Genomic DNA, 23,902 nt, shown 5'->3' with positions numbered 1-23,902 from the left:
GTCACACATTAATTGAAGGTTGGGCATGAAACAGATTTTGAACCGTATGCTGTAGTTCAACATAAATTGGCTTTAGCTGTGATATTTTTTCTTGGAACTGCTTGTGGGACAATAGACATGCCTCCAATGTCTTTCGTGATTGTCTTCTGGTCGTACAAAGTTGAAAAGGCATATTAGTTCCATGGTCAGCTGTTTAAGTTGATTGCTTTGGTTGACTGCACAAAGTTTCATCTTCATATATCTTGATAATTTAGTTTCTTAGACTTGAGTTATCTTAGACTTCCTCCGACTTGTCTTTGCTATGGGTCGCTTTGATGATTGTTTAAAATTGATTATAGGAGCATTGTCATGGTTGTATGGGACTCGGCCAAAACTACTAAGTTTAAATCTTTAATTTAAACTTGAACATCTCCATTCATATCTGTGTTCAAACTTGCCTTTCTTGGTTTGTTGTCTTTAATAGATATAATATCTATATTGTTTATATCTTGTCCCTTGGATATGTAATATACTTTGACATTGATTTTCTTCTTGCCCATATTTGACATCAGTGATAATTTGTCCAATAATCTCAGCCAACACCTTTGACATCAATGACAATATTTCCAACACTACTTACTACTAAATTATTGACTAACGATTTTTGATTTGGTGAGATTTGTGTGTGGTTCTAGATCATTTCCTATCTATTGGGAAACAAAGTCACAATTCATAGAGAAGAGAACAAACTAGAACTCAGTAACATAGAGCTATGTATTTGCATACAACAAAGATTGTGAAAGTCGTATGTAATATCCGCTTTAATTTTTTTTGGTTTTTTAACACAACAAATACTACAATGCACCCGTTAAAGTTAGGAAAGATAATCTCAATACTGCTGAAAGTAACCCTCCACTTTCTGATCACCAAGAGCCCAACCTGGGAGGGTGAGAGCATACAGTGCTGAGGGGATCGTTAGGTGCTTGAAATCTGAAATTGATTACTGTAAAAGATGTTCAATTTACATTCAATATGCAAGTTATATTTCTATTTTCTAATATGTATTATTATGTTCTTATTGTATATGTCTAACTATCTTCTTGCTTGTGGCAGCTGAGAGGAGCATTTAATATTTTCTATGTCCTATCTCAAGAATGCCACTTACTATAAGTATATGACAAAGGAGGCATGATCAAGCAACATGACCGATCAAGACATTACTTGATCGTGCCTTTTTTGTTTATCCTAACAAAGGCATGTTACGGTAAATGCAAATCGGTGATCACAACCAAAGTTTATCGGTGTATTTAACCCAACGCTAATGACCAATAGTATATCGGTGGCTGTCAATGCTAACAACCGATAGTTATCGGTGTGTTAGCCTTGACAACCGATAACTATCGGTGTAGACTAACACACCGATAACTATTGGTGATTAATTCATTGCCACCCGATATATATTATGGTATACTTTATATGCAACCCGATATAATATAACATGCAACCCGATATAATATATATTCAATTCAGTATATATTAATCGGTGTGATCATTATTTATGTTTAGTTGTTATTCATCTAATTACAGAATTCATTAGATAGATGAATATGTGATTATCCATAGATTGCTCATATGCAAATATAGAATCGCTATCAAGGATGAATAATTGCTTGATGATTTTATCATAGTTAACAATATGATAAATGATTGAATGAGAGACTTCATTTATCTCTCATTCAATCATTTATCTTACCGAAGCTATTATTTATTAACAACTACAATATGAGCGGCAAGCCAGCCCCTTCCACTTCTCAGCGGGATAGATAACCAAATGACTTGGCGGTAAACTAGCCAAGAAGAAACATTAACACATGAAACAAATCAACTCTACCGCAATATTTCAGCGGGAGGACTTATTACAGACCAAATCAACTCAACCGCAATATTTCAGCGGGAGGACGTAATACAACATAATCAACTCGACCACAATATTTCAGCAGGAGGACTTATTACAATTAATCAACTCTACCGCAGTATTTCAGTGGGAGGACATTCATTATTTCTTGACTACCAACATAGAAGGCGGCTAAGCCATCCTCTTCCACTTGCACAGTGGGAATTACAAATAAGAAACAACAAGAATGATTGATCAGTACTACGGAAACAATCTTACAAAATATAGATATGAGATAAGATAAGAAGCTTAATGCTGATCTCAAACAATCCACTATCAAAATCACACCACACTTGAACAGTACTGCTGTTCTAGTTTTGCAAGCTAGAAACACACTATCCAGCCACTACCGGAAACACCAAAATGTTGAGTTTAGGTAATCAGATGTTAATCTAGTTACTTAAGTTATAAACAGATTGAGAATAATAAAAAATAATAATAAAAACACACAACACAAGACACAAGTACCCTGGGAAAACCTCCCTCTTGGAGGAAAAACCCAGCATGAAAGATTCAGATCAGATTCTTAATTATAAGCAGATTACATGAATCGGATTACTTATTTGATTTGGTTGCCAATCTAGGGCAGACTGAACCTAGCATATGCAGCTGTAGTGTGTCTTCAGAAAGAGTAGAATATCGACATCAATTGAAGAGGGAGATCACTGAAGTATAGCGCACCACCTTGCCCAACAAGTTGTCCAATGGATTCGCTCTCTAACATGCAGATTCACTGACTGTTCTTGCATAAGGCTGATCGCACTTTATAACAATGTTTGTTGTGTAGAATGAATCTTGTTTATATACAAGATTCATGTTCAAGTCTTCTAAGTCGGCCTTAACTAATTTCTTTTATTTTACATATTTCACTTTGCACTTTAGCGCCCAATTTGGGGCCTACATAACTTGCAACTTGTGACACGTTTCCTGTTTGCGGCCTGTTGTGACCATTTCACACATTGCCCCATTAAAATGGGGACCCCTTCTTTTCGCTTTTGTTTTGCCTGTTCTTCTCTCTGCTTTTAGGTTTTTGAGTGAGTGGTCTGTCTGGGATAGGGCTAAACCTTAGGGGTTTCTTTTGGACATTATTCAAGCTGAGTCCAGTCAAATTTTGAAGGTTATTAAGCATCCTTCCGAGGGTTGAGATTGTTGAAATAGGGTAAGTCTGTCAGGAAGTCAGATAGGTCTCAGGTTAGGTCTAGTCAGGGTTTTTGAGGTAAAATCTAAAATTTTGTCTAAGTGTTAGCATTTTGAAGATGAAACTAGGTATTCTTGCCTAGGTGAATTTTGATCAAATTTTGGAGGCAAGATGATGCCTGAAACAGAAAGTTCGCTCCTGTCCTTCACTGGAGGCCCAGGGCGAATTTCATTCTAAGTGCAATTTCGTGCTTTGAGAGGGTTTGCTAACTGGTTCTTGACCTTGAAAATGACCTAACTCTGCCTTGTGAAATGTTTGGAGACTTAAATTTTGAATGGATTAGCCAGAAAGGACAAAATCGCTCCTGTCCCTCACCAAGGGACCAGAGCGAAAATGTTATTTTTTGCATATTTGTCATTGACTTTTCTATTTTGTTTTGTGTAGGGTCTCCAGGAGTGATGATCGAACTTGACTTGATACTTTTGAAGATTTTGAAGGCACGAAAATGGTGAATTTTGAAGATTTAGAGAAGTTCGCTCCTGTCCCTCTCCAAGGGACCAGGGCGAAAAGACTTATTTGAGTCATTCCTGACCTTGTTTGGTCAAATTGAAACATCAAAGGCATAACAAAGGACGAAATGAACGTGATAGAGCATCCAGACTTGATTAAAGACAATGAAATGATGAAGTTTTTGTCTAGAAGGTTAAATTCGCTCCTGTCCCTCTTTGAAGGACCAGGGCAAAATTCTTTATATCCACATTTTTGGACCTTGCTTGGACTTGAACTTTTATTCATAGCGTGTAACAAGATGAAATCTTTCCTAGCAAAGGTATTTCATGATGGAATGATGAAACATTTTGGCCTAGAAGGCAAAGTTCACTCCTGTCCCTCACTGAACGACCGGAGCTTGATTTTCAAATTTGCACTATTCCTGTAGGATCAAAGTAATTTTATGATTTGAAGAGATCAACGAGGGCATGTTTTGTCCATTGAATATAATTTGAGTAGTCCACAAAGGAGGAAATCAACCCAAGTGGCAAAAGGCGCTCCTGTCCCTCTCCAAGGGTCTAGAGCGATTTTCTAAAGGTGCAATTTTCTTGCAAAGACAAGGCGAGTTTTGTGATTGAAATGAATGGAATAAGGCATGTTTAGCCCGTTGAAGATAATTTGGAAGGCTAGCAAAGGACGGATAAGTTTGAAATTGCAAAATCACTCCTGTCCCTCTCCAAGGGACCAGGGCGAAAAACCTAATATCTAGCCTTTCTCTCCAAGTTTGGACAAATCTAAATCAAGGCGCAAGTTTGAAAGAGTGTTTAAAATGCCTTGAAGTGGAATTGAGATACAAGATTTGCAAATTTTGATGACAATAAAGAAAAGCGCTCCTGTCCCTTGCTGAGGGACCAGGGTGAAATTTCCAAGTATGCCCATTTACCTTACATTTCAAGATGCTATTTTTGTTTCCAAGGCTCAAGAGGTAGTGAGGTGTGATGTTCTACGCCTTGAGGGTAATTTGAAGATTGAAGTGATCAAGAATTTGCACAAAAGACTCAAAAGCGCTCCTGTCCCTCACTGAAGGACCAGGGCGATTTTCACAAAATCAACAATTTCCCTCCAAGATTACGCTAAGGCAAAGATTGTGCAAGATGGGAAATGTCTTCTAGGGCATGGTGAACAAGGATTTGCCTTCAAAATTTGACAATCCTGGGCTAAAATGCAAAAGTCGCTCTTGTCCTTCACTGGAGGACCAGGGCGAAAATCTTTGGAACACCAATTTTGCCTTGCGAAAGCAAGTTAAGCATGCATAGAATGGATGAAGGGGATCATTACTTACTCCGCATTGAAAGTTGGCAATTAAAAGGTGAAGGATTAAGACCAAAATTGGAAAATCGCTCCTGTCCCTCTCCAAGGGTCCAGGGCGAAATTTTTTTAAGACACTTTCCTCCTAGAAATCAAGTGAATTAAACTCAAGACTCCAATTGAAAATGCCATTTTAAAAGCCTAGATGAAGTTTTGAACGTGGAAGGAATGCAAGGCCTAAATTGCAAGTTCGCTCCTGTCCCTCTCCAAGGGACCAGGGCGAAGTTAGTGGCATTCAGTATTTTTTACCATATTTGGGGGTTAGCATCCTCCAAATCGCATTAGGTGCCAAAATTGCCAACTTCGAAATATTTGAAAAAATTAATTAAATTGGCATTTAATGAAGGCGCATTGGTATTTAATAAATTAATTTTGAGCCTTAGAAAATCGAATTTTTATTATAAAGGCATTTAAAATTAATTTTTGTGAAATTAAAATTAAAAAATGGAGCGCTTGAGGGCTTATTTTTATTATTTTATCAAGTCGGCCTCTTCTTTTTGCAATTTTATTTATTTTTTAGGCCTATTTTGCCAAGTCGGCCTATGGGAGGCAAAGTGGTGAGCGCCCTATATAATAGGGGTGTTTTGATCAAGTTTAATCAATCATTCACTCATTACTTTAAGTGCGAATTTGGAGATCAAGAAGAAGGTGCGAAAGCTAGTCTAGTTGGAGCGAATTTATCTTAAGTATTGAAGACTAGAGGTGGTGGAGTTGATGCTTGTGAAGACTAAAGGAGGCACATTTTGCTAAAGGGAGTTTTGGTCCACATTTTGCCTAGCGAATTCTCTTATTTTTGCATCATTTCTTAGAGTTAATTCTCAAGAGGAGGTATGGCGAAATTACCTTGACACCATTGTTGAAGATTTGAATTTTGAGCTTCGTTTTGAAAATCCTAAGTTTGATGTAGTTAATTAGGAAATGATAACTCAAGATTTATCATGAAGTTTCCTAATTAAAATCTTAAATCTTCCTTTCTACTTTATATTTCTATGCTTTAAGGTATATTACTCATTATGAAATGTTGTGTAGGTATCAAGATGGCGACTCCAAAGGCAGGAGCATCTACTAGTCGTCCAGCTCTCATGAAGGAAGATCAGAGGAATGAAGAATTGGAGACCAAGATCATGTCCAAGTGGAGCAATATTGGAGATACCAACTTGGGAAACTTCAGTGTCAAGAAGTTTCGAGAGGTCCCTTACATTGGCAAGCCATCACCTGTCGCAAAGAGGATAATTGAAAGTGGCATCATCAAAGCGGCCGGTTTCCCTCCAACAATCCAGTGCCATGAGCTGATGATCGAGTGTGCTCGCCATTATGACCCACAATCAAGATCGATCGTATCCAAGGAAGGGAACACTTTGGCGTACCTTTCGGAGGAGGCTATAAGTGAAGCTCTCCATCTTCCAGAGCATAAAGATATGATTTACAAAAGCTTAGAGGGAGCCAGGTCAATGTATGAAGATGATCCAGACACTTGCTTGAGCATCATCAATAAGAATTGGTTACTCAGAAGTCCTCCTCGCTTGAGCAAGATTTCCAACACACCTAATAGGATCGATTTCCAGGAGGAGTACATAGATTTGATAACTTTGCTCAATCGAGTTACAGGGGCTCCTCAAGCCTTCTACTTTGAGAAGTGGATGTTCTACTTCATCCAAGTGATAGTCCAGGGGAAAGGAACGATTCATTGGGCTAGAATTATTAGCCATTGAATGGACGTGCAGTTAAGAAGATTAAAGCCTACAAAGTCGTTTCACATGAGCTCATACGTCATATATGCCTTGATCAGGAGTTTCGAATATGCAGGACTACCTCACAGAGGAGTGATCAGAAGAGGACCCGGAGAGGTGAGAGTTTGTGACTCTTATGTTCATTTGCATCATCCACCTGGAAGTGACTACAAGTTAGTCAATGATACCTTCACGATGAACATCACTAGGATATTGCAAGGCGGGATTCACAATCGACTATCTCCAGATGCACAAGAGCTTGTAAAGAGGTATGGTGCTTGGTTCATCCAATTTCAAAAGTTTACATATATCAGAGTTCATGGGTGTCCTTCACCTCCCTACATGTTGCCGAGGTATCCGATAGACAGGATAGTGCTACTTGAGGTGACTAGGTAGTTGGCAGCTTATGCGAAGGCATTCAGACACAGGCATGGAAATGGAATTCCCGTGCCCATCATATTGGGGAATTCAGTTGAGGTATGCCCTAATGCTCTAGCCTTGGATGATGCAGAGAGGGAGTTGGCCTTATATTCATTCACGTTCTTTGCCTTGAGGGAGAATTTTGATCCTTATGGGTATATGGAAGAGACAGCTGGTAGGAAGTACAAGCATGAATTTCAGATAGAGGACTTTTGGATGAACCTCTCAAATGATTTAGAAGTGAAAAGAAAGATGCATTCCAGATTACCTTTAGATTTCATCAGGAAATGCAAAGTCTACAGAGTGGCCGATCAAGCTCAGGACAGTGGCAGACATCTCCAGTCATCCTATGACAGAGAAGACAAAGCAGTGAAGATAGATTGGGACGAGCCTGAGATTTCAGACTTGAGAGCTTTGATGGCTCTAGTTTTGTCATGTACTCGCAGATGGGTGGATGTACAACATCAAAAGTTAAGAGAACAGAACGTACCAATGACTTTTACTTTGGAGGAAAAACCAGAAGGAGGAGGAGCGAGCGCAAGTGAAGACAATTCTCATCCTAGAGGCGCGAAGAGGAAAGAAAGACCTGAGAAAAGGGAATCCTCCAAGAAGAAGCAAGAGGCCAATCGAGATCGCTCATCAGGTACATCATCCCGACATGAAAAAAGGACAAGTCAAGTTGAAGGACAAGAGAAGACAGTACCTGAGGTTGATGAATCTATGGAGTCAATGGTACAGAATGATAAACCTGAAAAAGGGAAGGCACCTCAGCATTCGTCAAGTCGATCTCCCCAAGTCAATGAGCTACATGAAGACAAGAATGATGATGAAGTGACATCTCCTCTCCAAGAAGACGAACCATTGCCTAAAGAAATACAAGTTAGAGAGACAAGATCCGCCATTCCAGATTGGTTGAAGGAGAGACTGACGAGGGTGATTGTGATTGAAGATGAGGATGATGTAATTGACTTAGAGAGCCTTATAGGAAATTCTCAAGAAGTAACGGAGAAGAGGAAGGCCACCAAGATGTCCAAGATGATCAGAGATGAGACAGGGTCCAGGAAGTTGCAGATAGCTACACCAATAGTGGACAAGTATGAGGGTGAAATCCTTGCAGATTAGTATGATGTGGAAACATTTGAGCTTGGTCCACTCACTGCTGAGCAAGCACTGGATGAGGCAACCGATTCATTTGAAGTACTTAAAGACAAGCTTAAGGAAGAAATGGAAAAGAATAGAAAGCTTGAGAGAGAGGTCGGTGCTTGGAGAGGTTACTTTAGCCATCTCAATCAGCCCTTGGGACGTCAGGATCCAACAGTGTCTCCTGTGCAAGCACTTCCCCTTGAATCAGTTGGCGAGGCAGAAAGAGTGAAGAGCTTGGTTCAGCTTATGAGCTCTTGGATTGACAAGTCCCACACAGTAGCCGTTGAATTTACAACAAGAATGATGCAAACAATCCATTGAGCTATCCAGGTCCTTGAGATCGTCCACAACCTGATGATAACGGTAGCCGCTTTCGCTCACACTAGAGATGTTATCATTCCTGTTCTGCAAGTGATCAGGCAAACACCAAGGAAGATCCTGGCACAAGAAAAGATAATGGATGGAGGAGCTCACAATTTACTTCAGTGGTCAACTCTACTCCAGATGAAAGAGGTTCTTTTCGAGGACATCAGCACCAAATGCAATCAAGTTGAGGGCGTCATCCATCCAATTCAGGACAAGGTGTTTGAGGTGTTGTGTACCATTCTTGGCAGGAGGATCGAAGTTGAGACAGATGTGGACCTTCAAGAGTTGGAAGAAAGAGTCAAGGTTATCTTTTGCAAAGATGAGAATGTCATCACAGATGAACAACGAGATCTAATGTTCACTACTATGCTCCTAATTGAGAAGATCAAAGAACTCGAACTTGGATGGGATACGGCTCTCCTCAAAGCCTTTGATCAGGTTATCCACTTAGAGGAACGAATGAGGAATCTTCCTGAGATTCCTATTGCTGAGATTGAAGGAATTGTGTCCAGATTCGTTGCATATGCTAAGAAAGAGCATTGGAAAGGAAATAAGGTTCTAGAAGAAAGGTTGTTATAAAATGATGTGGCATCTCAATTATCATTGGTCTATGTTCCCTCGATTTTTGTGCCAATTAAATATTTGGCTATGCATTTAATAATGTTCAACTAAAAAGGGAACTTTTTGTAACAAACCCTAATTAGGGTTTAGGTGTCAAAATCTCAGCCATTGATCTTCTTTTGATTTGGGCCGTTCATTGTAATTGAGGATGCTATATATACCCTCACTCTTTTTCATTTTGTCATAGTTAGAAATTAGAAGATTAGAGCTTTTGGAGAGAAGAAAGTTATTTTGTAGCAAGATTGAGCATTGAAGAAAGAATTGCAAGCAATTGTTGTCTATTTTGGCTTTGAGATCAATAAAATATTGAAGTTATGGTGTTTTATTGCAATTCTCATGGCTATCTTCATGGTTGTTTACTTTCTTGAATCATTCTCAGTCGAAGTATTACTTAAGCTTGAAGGACTAAGTGTCGGGCTTGATCTTTGGTGAGATTCACGTTCCAAACCACTAGCTTCTTACTAATTGTAAGGACGCCTTGTGTGGTCAATTGGAGATATTTGGATTGCTTGAACCTTCAATCATTATTGAACTATTGATATGTATCTTTATGGTAGTATCTATAATTCTTGATGATTTGAAAATCACTAATCACCTTAGAAGATCGCATCAATTCCAGTAGAGTTGTAATTGCTTGGCAATACTGAAATTGGTAGAATCTTACTGAGTCTAGCCTACCTTGAGTCATTCTTAGGATTAGATTAGAATTTATCTCTTGCAGACCCTATCTTTTGATCTTTTTGAGAACCTGTTAGTTTTAGGAAAATTCTGTTCCTGCAGTTTGAAAACGTAAGGCCCCTTGAAGAAACAGCATTCACAACGACCACTGGTGCTTATCCACACGTAGAGATCCTACAACGAAGAACCTTGAAGTCACCCTGATTGATCCTTTCTCGCGATATCTTCAGCATTCAGAGGCTTTACTCAAGAGAGGATAAGGTACCCTTGGGTATTTTATTCTGTGCTTGATAGTGTACAAAATACACGTCAATAGGGCCCAGCGCTATGAAATTCTTAACCACACGTGACATTTGGGCCCAACCCTATAAACATAAATTGCTTAATACATACGTTACATTTGGGCCCAACCCTATAAACATAAATCGCTTAACCTTATTACAATAAGATAATATTTTAATTGCCACAAGGCAACATTAAAATATGATCCGAACTAGCTAACCATTTCAACGCAAAACACTCATAACTTTCTCAAAACTAACCGAAATCACGCCAAATAAAATGCAAATGACTAATATAACATAGGCAACCAATCCAATACCTCAAACTTGCAACTTGGAAGCCTCAAATGTGTTGCACGCATCTCAAGGCAAGTCTGAAAATAGTGCTACAGTAGCAAATTTTGATTTGCAACCAAAAAATGTAATGACCACCAAAAGCCACGCCAAGATAGAAGATAGATTGTCTTCCCAATACGCTTCCAAAGAGCCAATACCCAGAACGATGCAATCATTTGGTCAAGAGGTATGAGCAAAATATGGTTTCAGCAACTCCGCGACCAACAGCAAGGAAAAACTCCAAAATCCACACAAACTCTCCACAATCTGCAGAACACTCACTGACAACACTGGAATTACAGGAACACAGCTAGGTACTATCTTCCAAGTACGAAACTGAGACTTAGCTAGGAAGCCACACTTCGAAGCTCAGATTTCAATCGCCAAACCGACAACATAATGATGCAATTTCATAAGATACCAAATGAGAGGCCAAGCACCTATATTTATAGATTTTTCCCTTTGAAATTCAAATGCAAATGGCGGCCAAATTCACCTTTCCAATTTGCATTGCATTTACCAAAGTGGATCCAAGGATGGCACCATACTTCAAGTCAAAACCACGCCTAGCCAGCAAGGACCACGATTTATGACTTAGCAAATACTTTGTGTTGGTTGAAAATTTTGTACACTTGGGGGAAATATACAAAATTGTGGTTTCAACCACAGCACACGAGTAAAAACTCTCCTAATTAAGGGAAGGCTCCCCCTATCTAACTAAAACTGAAATAAAAACAGGATGGGACAGCAGTCTTCTTTCTTTCTTCAAGAAAGACAATATCCTTTTCTCTTCACAGAAAAGGATAGCGATTGAAAATGAACAGCAGTAACTACTTTCAAGTGAAATGAGAGAAAGGAAATGAAGTTTCCTGAAAGCGCAAAGACTTTCGTCACTTCCTTCGGGACAGGACAGCAATATCAGTTGAGCGTTCTTCAAGTGCATGATGTGATTCCTTCCAGAGTCATGTACATTGAATATGAGGAACTCCTGGAGAACAAATCTCTTGTTCTCAAATCACTCATTGAAGAAATTGATGAAACCTTAAAGTTGCGTGAAGCAGTCTTTCAAGATGTAACCTCCCATTGCAAAAAGGCATCCTGCGACATTTTCAATCAGAATGATGAGCTGCTGCCCGAGGAAGAAGTTCTTGCAGACCTGCAACTCAAGATTCATGATGAATGGAGAAGTGATCAATTCTCAGTCGCTTCCATTCAAATATTGATCAAGTATCAAACTAAGTTGCAGGAAATCCAGTCAGCATTGGAAAAAGGGAATTCCACGCTATGCCAATGCCATGATGTCATCGTAAAAACTAGGGTGGTGGCTATGAACACTCATGAACCAGATCCTGATGAATTGCAGAAAGTTATTCAGAAGTTCGATTTATTCGTATCTTCAAGAGTTGCAACTTAAGTGTTTTTAACACTTGTAAATTTTTAAATAATTGTAATTTCAGAATTGTAGTTTCCCTTTCGGCAAGTTGTCATCACTTGCATTTTTGTAATTACTTGTAAGGCAACTACAAGTTGTGTCCAATTAGGACTGTAGTTGGAATAAGTCTTAGTTAGTTAATGAAGTCATAATTAGCTGTTGAATAGGTCTTGGTGGTTGAGGGAATTTCTCAAGTTAGTTAGGATCCTCCCATCTTTTTCTGAAGGCTCCTCTCCTATAAATAGAAGAGAGGGTCCTTTGTAATTTTTATCTTTTTGAAAGCAAGCAAAAACTCTGCCAAATTTACAGCAAGAAGTCTTTGAGCTTATGTATGTGAATTGAAGGTTTTGAAGAATAAGAAAGAAGGATTACTCAAGTTTTGAGTCTTTGAACTACATGTTTGAGTTTGAATCTTTTTATTTCTTCTATGCAAAGTGTTTCTAAAGGAGCTTAGTCCAATCTGATTTGAAGTCTTTGAGCTGCAAGTAGAGAAGATTAATTAAAATAGGAAAATCTCTAGAAGGAGCAGCAAGTCTTTGAGCTTGCGTCTATTCTTGAGGAAAATTACTGTTTGATAAGAAATAGCAGCAAGTCTTTGAGCTTGTATTAGTTCTTGTCTTTGTGTTAAAAGAATAAATTATTCCAGTCTTTGAACTGTTATCTTTTATCCATTGTAAAAATTTAGTCTAGCAAAGGGTAGATAGGACTTCCAATAGTCAAGTCTTTGAGCTTGATATTGCTGTCCCGTCCCGAAGGAAGTGACGGAAGTCTTTGCGCTTTCAGGAAACTTCATTTCCTTTCTCTCATTTCACTTGAAAGTAGTTACTGCTGTTCATTTTCAATCGCTATCCTTTTCTGTGAAGAGAAAAGGATATTGTCTTTCTTGAAGAAAAAAGGAAGACTGCTGTCCCATCCTGTTTTTATTTCAGTTTTAGTTAGATAGGGGGAGCCTTCCCTTAATTAGGAGAGTTTTTACTCGTGTGCTGTGGTTGAAACCACAATTTTGTATATTTCCCCCAAGTGTACAAAATTTTCAACCAACACTTTGTTGAATAAAATAAAATCTCCTTTTTCAATATTGGCGTCCCCCTTCATGACACAAACAATTTGCCTAGCAACTTAGGAGACATCATGTTATGCACTATTTCCAAAGTCATTAATCAGTAATAAAATGTCATGAACCATGCCTAATCTATGTATAATAAAGCCAAATGTAATAGAAATCATAATTTGTGAATACAATGGTTTAAATTCTAATCCATAAATCTTTTGTGTACCTTTATATTGATGTATTATATTTTGGTGTATTATTTTGATTTATTATATTGATGAATTATTAATTTGATTATCCTAATACATTTAAATTGATCTATTATTTGCTAATTAATAATCAGTAATTGATTATATGATACACCAATTTAATAATAATAATAATAATAATAATAAAATAAATAATAATGATGTTCCTATGTTAAATCAACAAAGAGATAATAACATAACAAATAATATTAAATACCAAAAGTATCGGATCTTAAGTATAATGCAAGAGAGGGACGTGACCTTTATTAAAGCCACGTCTCTCCCCAAGGGGCATCGGACCGATTAGTATAAGACCTGGGTTGCACACGAAAGGAGGGGTGAAGAAAAAAAAGCCACGGAAGAACATAAGAAAGAAATCGGGGAAGATAAGAAGGAAGTAAGGAGAATTAGGGGAAAGGAATTTCGGACTTGCCTGCAGTAAAATAATAAAGGGAGAAATACGAATAGGCAGCAAAAGGGAAGGAGATACTTAGGAAGGAGTACGAACTGCTGCAAGGAGGATAAGAGGGTATTCAAACAGCAGTCAGCCTGCAAAAAGGTAAGTAAATCTAACATGGTTATTGTTAATTTTCAGAATAACTCATGATCCAGTAATATATTAATAAATCATCAAGGGATTAAACATGCATAAGCATAATGATTAAAGATGTTAAACATAATTCTTTAGATAATAAAATAAAATGAATGCTACAAATAATTCAGTACTACAAATGGTGATTATTAATATAGGTAATGAAATAAATACTACAAATGATCCAGTAATGAAATAAATACTATACATATTTAAGTAATGCTGATAACTCATCAGCCAAGTAATTTAACATTCAATCACTATTTAACATAATGCTTATATTTCATCAGCAATATAAATCAATATTAATTAAGCAATGCACTCTCTAGTGATCAAATTTACTACTGTAATGATAACAATAAAATGTTGACAATTCACATAACAGATAATTAGGGACTAAGTAAATAATTGACAATGTAATTCGAATAATGCCATATCAAATTTAATTCTTAACCCATAGATTGCAGTGGTCTGATTCTTCGTCTTTCTCTAATACTTGCAAAGATAGGGAGTGTGTGGGGGAAAGGTAGAGTAAATCGGTCACATGGCGAAAATGTCCCAAGACAGGTAGAAACCTTGAGGGAGCCGCATGTAGACTGTGTCATGTGCCCTTGGCACAGTAAATCTTCCATCTTGTAAGGTTTAGCAGAATGGGGATGAGAAATCTCATGCAATCTATGGGAAGTAAATCCTACAACAATTTAATGATCTATTCATCTTAATTGAAAATATTTTAATCATTATTGGCATAAGTAGATGATTGATAGGTATGCATAGTATTAGCTATGGTTGGATAATATGGGAAAAGACCAATTTTGTATAAAGGATGAGCTCCTATTCCTAGATCCTAAAATTATTGCTTTATTTATGTTTTAGGGTGATATTAAGAAGGGGACATCACATAAAAATAATAAAATTAAGTAAATATTAAACCTTAGGATGAGGAAATAATATTTAATTAAATCACTTATGACTCCAATACTGATTATTAACAAAATCCAGGATGAAGCTGAGCAATGAAGACCACTGAATTGTTGCAGGATCAAGACCCTATCCAAACTGCTAAAAATAGAAATGCTCCATACTGCCACTTACTAAAAATATTAAGTCATGGATTACTCCTCCGAAAAGCATGATCTTCGCACCCAGAGAAAGAGCTTGGAAAGCTCAGTAAGACAACATCATCCAAACAGCCAAACCCTAACTTACTAAAAATAGTAAGTTCTCGCTTCAAAGAATCCAATGCATGTTATGCCACCCTAGAGTTCATAAAAAGCCCAGAAGGAAACCATAGATAGAACTGAAGAATTCCCTCTTGATAAACCCTAAGAAGCTCGTGCAAAATTCCACCAACGTTGGAAACCTAATTCTCCTTTCCACATAGCTTGCAGGTCTCCGGGATAGGCCAATGGACTACGGAAAGCACATCATTGAGAAGGGCACATTACATTGTAACAAAGCATACTTATGAATCCATATAGATCTGCATGCATTGACATATAATATGAGAAAGATTATTACGAAGCTTGCAATATTTTTGAAGTGCTGTTACACTTATCTAACTCAGTATTACATTCATGTTAGCAAATGTGATAAGGGAGAGTCCCTAGTTGCAACTTAAAAACTTTCCTAGATATGTACCTATTGCCTTGGAGACATTCTGCAACAAAACTCACTTGCAATGTTTTCCTTCTTCCATTCCACAAGTCTATCCCAATAAACAAACCAGGTTTAACTTTAATGGTTGTTGTACAACTTTTTGGCTATCTGCACATGTTTGAAAACCATAGTTAAAGCAACCTTGCTAGAAAATGATAAAAAATTGTGCTTTAACAAATGTAGGACATCAAACCCTAATTGCTAGATAGTAGCATCTAGGATATCAATGACCAAGAATAAATCCCACCTAAAATGGGCATCCCAAATCAAACAATAGCAACAACATTGAATTCTGGTAGGTGGGCCAGCTAACACCAGTAAAGCTAGCAGGTGAGGAGTAATGCGTTGTGTTGTTTCACTTGGCGCCTAAAACTACATTGAAAATGCTCCTATGGAAGATCATAAGTGCCCTTAACAATTTGTGTGCTATTACTTGCATAATCTTTGTTATTTTGAGCACCTATTGACAGTAAAGACTGAAATCCAAACTCTGATAAATGTTTTAGGCCCTTTAAAGGTCTTCTCTCTTCATATTGACACTAAGCTTTGGCCACAAAACTAGTTTTCGAAACCCTGCTGGGCTCTAACAAGGTTGTAAGTTTAAAATAAAATCAGAAAACTATAAACTCACATAAAATAATCTAAGACAGCAAGAGAACAGAAAGACACCAAATTATCTTGGGAAAACCCTCCTCCTGAGGGTGAAAAACCCAGCCACAGCAAAAAAATAGATTTTATTGAAGGCTCAAAATAATTACATAACACTCACACTTTGAAGGCAATCATTTTAACAATGATTGATAATGATAAAATTGACTATGACTCTCAGAAAACTGCTTACAAGATACTTGAAGACGATGTCAATAGAGAGAGTCTTCCCCACAACAAGGTTCACTGTCAAGCTTAAATAAACATCTCAGAAAATAAGAGCAGAAAAAACTGCAGCAAAAATTCTTCGAAGAATATTGATCCACCTTGAACTAACTCACGACAACTGAATCAATAGCTCATCATACAACCTGATGAAGCTCATAAAGAAGACGGAATGCCAAAAGATGTCAGATATACACCGACATACCCAAGAACCGATGAAGACAGCGAAAGAAAGAAACGTATTGCCAGCTAAAATGAAGTCGGTGACAGCTTCCAAAGACTTCGGTTCATGAAATAAGGTCATTGACAGAAGTAATATAAAATCAAAACATTTCCAGCAAACTGAATACAAATAGGAGCTCGAGGATACCATAAATATGGCAGGTATGATATCTGCTGAAGATACCATCTTCAACAGTAAGAACCTTGTTGGGAGTCGGCAAAGGTTTCACAAGCTCCTCAACGTGCTGACACACCAGCACACTTGGTCTTTATTTTCATCTCTTTCTGATTTTTCTTGCAAGCACGCCTTCTCCCCTTGCCTTCGTTTTATTTTCAACAAATTCTGAAAAGTATGTCAGGCTATGACAAGGTTGTGAGAACCTTGTTGGGAGCTGACACAGGTTCCCAAAACCTACTCTAAACTTTGACGGGCATCAAACTTAGAAAACTTAGGAAGTTCAAAAAAGTTCATCAGCTTTTGACAAGATTATGAAAACCTCGTCAGGAGCCAACAAAGGTTTTAGAGCCTTCTACACTCATTGACACAAAGAATTGGACATTTTACAATTGAAACATGAGGTTAGGAAACCAATGTTGGGCATTGACAAGGTTGTGAAAATGCTGGTGGTTCCCAATAGAGGTTTCAAAATATCTGGAGAGTGCCAACAAACACTTAACCAAAAGAAATAAAAGACGTTAGAAAGCCTACATCTGACAGACAAGGTTGTAAAAACCTTGTCAGCTTGTAATGGCCCCACTTTGAAATATAATTTAATAATAAATGATAGTAATAAAATTAAAATACAAAAAAATAAATAAAAGAATATAACTAAATATAATTAAGATTTGATTAAAGTTAATGGATGGTCAAAAGGCATGAAATGATAAGTTGTGATTCCCCCAAATATGAGGTATAAAAGGGAGGAGAGAACTCATTTGAAGAGGGGATAATTTGGGAATTAGAAGTGAAGATCTGATTTAAATAAGAAGTGCAGAGATTGTGAAAGGTTGTGTCCTTTTCTAAGGGCAGAAGTAATGAAGAGTTGCACTCTTTCAAAGGGTGCTAATGGTGAAAGGGTGTGTCTCTTGCCAAAGGGCATCCATGATGAAGAGGTGTGACCTCTCCCTCACATTGAGAGATATAAAGGATATGAATCAAAGCATCCAACAACATCACCATGGATTGGATCAGATCAGAACTGTTATTAAGTTACAGACAATAGCATCTTTGTTCTTGGTGGTATGCATGGGGATGTGTTTAATATGTATGCTTAATATATGAAGCCTGATAATGTTTTTATGCAGAATTTTGTAGTAATATTAATATAGACTGCAATATGTATGACAGTCATACGTAATTTCATATTTATTCATAATACATGAGAAGTTAGTATACTTATAGTCTGAATCATGTTATTACTATCAGTATTTAAGAAGATGGGAATGAGATGTTCCAAAGAGGGGCAGTCTAAATCCAAGCAATAGGTTAAGTCCCAAGATAGGGTGGGGATCAGCGACCCATAAGCCTTGAGGGTATAGGGCCAAGATAGGTAAGGGCTTGGATCTATAAACTTTGAGGGAACCTATTGTATTTGGTCTCTAAGCGCTTTGGTAACATACACAAAACCCTTCTCCAAGTAGTAGGGTCTGATAGCTATATTAAGAATTATGAATAATGATATTAATCATCTAATGAGGAAAATAAATGAGCACTTGTTAATAACTAATAAATTGAAGAATATCAATGATTGGCTTCATGATTAGTCTCTCAATCAATTTTAGTATATTGAAAATTGAAATAGATTAATTATGTTAATCGGGTAGGGGACATTACACAACTCTTGACAAAGATTTTAGAACCTCCATGAATGTCGACAATAAAAAGAACAAATTGAGAAGGTTAGTGAAACCGTGTTGGGTGTCGACAAGGTTTTGAAAACCTCATTGAGGTTCGAAATGGGTTTTGAAATCACTCAAGAAAGCCAACAAAATATGTAGCCAATTTTTTATTTTTCTCACTTGGATAATTGACTGAAGTGAAAATGGAAGGTAGAATGGGAAATTAATCATCTAATGAGGAAAATAAATGAGCACTTGTTAATAACCAATAAATTGAAGAATATCAATGATTGGCTTCATGATTAGTCTCTCAATCAATTTTAGTATATTGAAATAGATTAATTATGTTAATCAGGTAGGGGACATTACACAGCTCTTGACAAAGGTTTTAGAACCTCCATGAATGTTGACAATAAAAGTCGGAAAAATTTGAGAAGGTTCATGAAACCGTGTTGGGTGTCGACAAGGTTGTGAAAACCTCATCGAGGTCCGACATGGGTTCTGAAATCACTCAAGAAAGCCAAGAAAACATGTAGCCAATTTTTTATTTTTCTCACTTGGATAATTGACTGAAGTGAAAATGGAAGGCAGCATGGGAAAAAGAGGCACACAAACATAGAGGGCCAACAATAATTGTCTCAAATTGGTTATAAACTTGGGGTTAACATAGGTGAGAACAGGAAGGGGCTAAACCAAAAACAACACAAGTTTGTGTTCTGTGCACCTGCTATAGACCCACCTATTGTGAGGGACATTCCTCTTTTGAATGATCCATCATCATTTACTGGTTCCTCTTTGATTTTGACGTTTTCACAGATTGTGTTCAAGATTTGTTTGCATCACATTCAAAGAAATTTGAACTAGTTTGAGACACTTTCTTGTTTCTTCCATCATATCTTTGTTTGGAGTGGGAGACTTTCAGCATGCACCTTAAGAGATGTGATGTTGTTTGATGCCAGTGAACCTTTGTTAGCATCTATTATTCTTCATTTTCATCTAGTTTTAGTGTTGATTGTTGGGATTTTGGGAGGCTATTCCTAAGGGGGGCCTGCCTGGTTCTTCCTCTCTTTTTTGGGGGCTGGGAGAGGAAGATGGGGGCTATCTCTCTTTTTCTTTTTGGGGGATTCTCTTTGGTAAATGGGTACTGCTAGATCATTCCTTTTCTCCTCTAAATTGCATTTAGGGGGTTTGTTGGTCTAATATCGCATCTCTTTTAAGATTACTTAGGCAAAAATGTTTTATCGTAGGTAGTGTTGTGACCTTTTTCACACATCGCCCCATTGCAAATGGGGACCCTCTCTTTTCCTGCTTTCTAGGGTTTTGTTCGTGTCCCGTGGCCTTTCGCTTCAGTTTTGAATAGTTCAAGTCCTAAGGATTGAAAGTTAAGTTTTTGCAAAACAAGTGATTCCAGAGTCTGAATACCATCAAAGTGCCTAGAAAGGCCAAAGGACGAAGATCGCAATTGATTTGGACGAATTTGAACGACTTTCTATTTTTAGAAAGTTTGCTTTTTTGCTTTTTCCTATTTTTTAGGAAGTTTCGTTTTTGGCATTTTTAGCCCAATCCTTGGTATGACTATTTTTAGAAAGTTTTCCCTATTTTTTAGGGATGTCTTCTTTTTGCTTTTTCAGAATGGGGACCTAGGGTTTTCACTGATACCACTGACCTGCTTCGACTGTGATCCAAAATTTTCAAGTTTTGACCCAAAAAGCTAAGTTCCTATATTTTAGGGGGTCATGGCACATTCAAAGGATAATCAGCTCAAAAAATCATCTAAGTTTGGAATGTCATCCTGATCCTCAAATGTCATCATGAAATTTGGCTAAGTCTGGAATGTCATCATGATCCCGAAATTTGGCTAAGTTTGGAATGTCATCATGATCCTGAAATTTGGCTAAGTCTGGAATGTCATCTTGATCCTGAAATTTGACTGTCTAGAAAATTGAAGAATCCTCCAAAAACTAGATTTTGCATTATAACTCCTGGAGGTCCGAAACCACTCTCAAGCATCCTGACAATATATATGAAATATAACTTGAAGTATAAGAAATACTTAAATGTTATATTTCATATATAGTCCACCCTCTTGGTGGCCTTCCAAAACTCCGCCCTCCTTGATGTCTCATAAAAGTCCGCCCTCGTTGATACCTTCCAAAGTCCGCCATCCTTGGTGATAGACCAAAAGTCCGCCCTTGGAGATGGTTTCAAAAGTCCGCCTAGCCAAGGTATGATGAGGCCACAAAGAGGGAGCACAAAACTCCGCCCTCGTTGGTATCCTTCCAAACACCACCATGTCTTGAGAGAGCTCCGAGTGGTTTCAAAACTCCGCCCTATGCCTTGTTGAGGTCACACCAAACTCCGCCATGTTGGAGACCTTCCTAAAGTCCGCCCATGGAGAGGTACTCAAAGTCCGCCTTAAAGAGGGAGTATAAAGTCCGCCTTGGTTGAAGTCACCCAAAAGTCCGCCATGTAGAGGGATGTCTAATGTCCGCTCATGATGGTGTGTAAGCCTCTTAAGGCCTCCCAAACTCCGCCATGTGTTGAGGTCATTCTAAACTCTGCCTTAGAGGTTGTCCTTCCAAACTCCGCCCTCCATGAAATTTTAGAGTGGTAGCCAAAAGTCCGCCCCTTGATGATGTATTCATAACTCCGCCCAAGGTGCAATGATGGGGATGATCAAAGTCTGCCATGTTGGAGAGGCTTCAAAACTCCGCCCTCGTTGAAGTCTCATGAAAGTCTGCCATGTTGAACACTTAAAACTCTGCCATGAAGAGAGCCTTCCAAAGTCCGCCCAAGTTTTAAAACTCCACCATGCATGGTGATAAGGAGAAAGGCTGCCCATATTGAAGACCTCCAAAAGTCTGCCCAAGTATGAAATTAAAGGCAAGCAAACATGAAATTGAACACTAAAAACTCCACCCTACTCTTGGAAGTCAAATAAAGTCAACAAGAATCCAAGTGATGTCATCAAATCTTCCAAAAAATCGAACTTGTAATCAATTTAGAAAGTTGGAAATTGAGATTTTCAAAGATCAGCGAGTTAGGAGATCAAAATGGAAACTCAAAATTAAAATGGGAAAGAAGATATTTGCAGATCAAGATGATTTTCAGACTGAGTTCCAAATTAGAAACTTTTTGAAGATACTATTTTATGAGCCTAGTTCGAGTTAATGAACTAAAAACAATTTAGAAACTTGCACAAGTAAAGGATTTTCGAACTAGAGAAGATGACAACTCTTTCCCAAGATTTGAGTTAGATTTAGAAACATGAGTTGGATGATTTTTGCGTGTTTCTAATTAGGAATTCAACTTCATTACAAATGCATCATTTGTAACTTCATTCTTACACCAAGAAGTTCAAAATTCTTTAGCTAAGGAGAGCATAAAGAAGTGTTTGCAGATTGGAGTTCATTTGGAGAAAATCTTGATATTGCTTGTAGTTGGGTGAGCTTCTTGTCAAAGAATCCACAGATTTTGGAGTATATCCAGCTAATAGGAGGCAGATCATTCAGATTTTCTGAGTTTTTCTAAAGATCTTTCTGTCTTCTTGTCTTTTTCTTCTCTCCCCATCGAAGGTGAAGTTGGTTAAGTACAGATTTATTACATTCTCTGAGTTTTCAAAATCCGTTGGAGATGATTTTTGTGGACTTGTTCAAGTTTTTAGTGAGAATAATCATTTTTGTTGACTAAATGGAATGAAAGTTTTGAAGTTATAAAAGGTTGGAGAATTTACATGTGAAAATCCCATTCTCACGGCTAAGTATGAAAATGAAATAAAATCTCCAAATGCTTAGCCGTTCGCAGCCTCAATTTTCTTTAATTCAAGATAGATTTCTAACTTATTTTCCTTTGGTTTTACAGGTCGCAGGAGGAAATAGAAGCGAGATCATCATAGAGATCGTAGCTAGAGTTTCAAGCCAAACGGAAGATTGAGGACAAGTTCACAAGCAAAGTTCATCCGAGCGTGGAGATAGCCAAAATTTGGCTAAATATGAGAAATGTTTCACAAAGAAAATTCCAATTTCCTCAATTATGATGAAGGCATGGAGAAATTCTTCTCCAAATGTCAGGGTATCAAGAAGGAGGGCATGATCATAGTGAATGTCTGAACAACTTGATCTTATCATTTCATATTTGCGAGAAATTGCCAACAACTTTTTAACCCTCCTCTTGCGCAACATAAATTGGAGCCACAAAGAAGCAAGCATAGAGTCGTCAACAAGAAAATTATTCTAAGAAATTCAACAATTTTCTTCATGGGCTTACCAATTATTCCTCTTGAACCAGGCAAAAAACCTCATCCAGTACTTTAGCCAGACTTGAATTTCAGCAACGAACAAGAACACGTTATCACAAAATTGTATAGCTTGGCGTGGGAAGTGAAAAGAAACGCTCCTGATTGGCATCACATGTGTTTTATCCTTGACGAGGAACTAGCAATTGCCGAACGTATTGACGTTGAGATAAGAAGAGAGCAAGAACCAGCTCCCGTACCTGCTCCTGCACCGCCTTAGCAAGATTAGGAGTGACTCACGCTGCGGTGGCGCTTCGTCATGTTTCGACCAATCAGATTGCTCCATGTCAACGTGTCCAGGTTCAATGAACCTGGCTTATCCAGAAGCTTCTAGAAGGGCACACTTCACAATGCAACAATCTTCTATTTTCATTGATGGTTCATATTTAGCAAGAAGGACAAGTGTCCCAAATGTAATTTTCTCATTGGTCGAGGGTAGTTAGTTTTAGGAAACCCTAATTAGGGTTTGTAGCTTTCAATCTGGGCCCTTTATCACCGTTTGTTCTCGGCCGTTCATTTATTTTTGAAAAACTATATAAGGCTACCTCCTCTCATTTGGAGAGTGTGAGGTTTTTGATGTATTGTTGCGTAAGGTCATTTCCAGATAATATATTGTATGTGCGTTTTCTCTTAAGGCTTTGTAATCCCTATTGTTTGAATGATTTGCATGGTTTCAATTTCCTCAACACTTAGTTAAAGTTAATTTAGATTTGCTTTCATTGTTGTTAATTTGAATGAAGGATTTGATAAGTGTCAATCGATGGTGTATCTCCGCTCATACTTTTGGTGAATGGATGATTTCCATTTCACTGTGCAAAGTTAGTTTGAGCCCATCCTCTGTGCATCCCAAAATCTTAATCATAAGCACAATCCATTGAAGATTGCATCGACTTTGTGTAGTTGTCCCTAGTGTGGCAAAGCAAAGTTTGGTTTCCCGAGAGCACCCAATTGATACCGTCTCTGGAGTTCGTAGGATTAGATTAGCTTTCCTAAACCCTATCTCTTTTCTTCTTTTTGAAAGTCTAAATCTCGGAAAATCTGAAAAGAAAAGAAGAGCCTAAAATTGCTAAATCCGTCTAAGTCCAGCAGTTCAAAGACAGTTGTTAAACGTAAGTCCCCCTCGAGATTTTCAGCATACACTACCCAAGAAGCTATTTCACTAAAGTCGCTTGTTCGCACATATAGACCT

At 37.8% G+C, this 23,902-nt stretch overlaps 1 protein-coding gene across 2 annotated transcripts in view; it reads left to right on the top strand.

Annotated features, from left to right (window-relative positions):
* The window catches only part of LOC131072346 (aspartic proteinase A1), a 113,008-nt gene that overhangs the window by 71,641 nt on the left and 17,465 nt on the right, over positions 1 to 23,902 (top strand). The gene's annotated exons all lie outside the window — the stretch shown is intronic.

This window comes from Cryptomeria japonica, chromosome 3, assembly GCF_030272615.1.
Source record: "Cryptomeria japonica chromosome 3, Sugi_1.0, whole genome shotgun sequence".
Lineage (NCBI taxonomy): Eukaryota > Viridiplantae > Streptophyta > Pinopsida > Cupressales > Cupressaceae > Cryptomeria > Cryptomeria japonica.
Note: the sequence above shows the minus strand (reverse complement) of the source record. Positions and strands in the feature narration are given on the sequence as shown.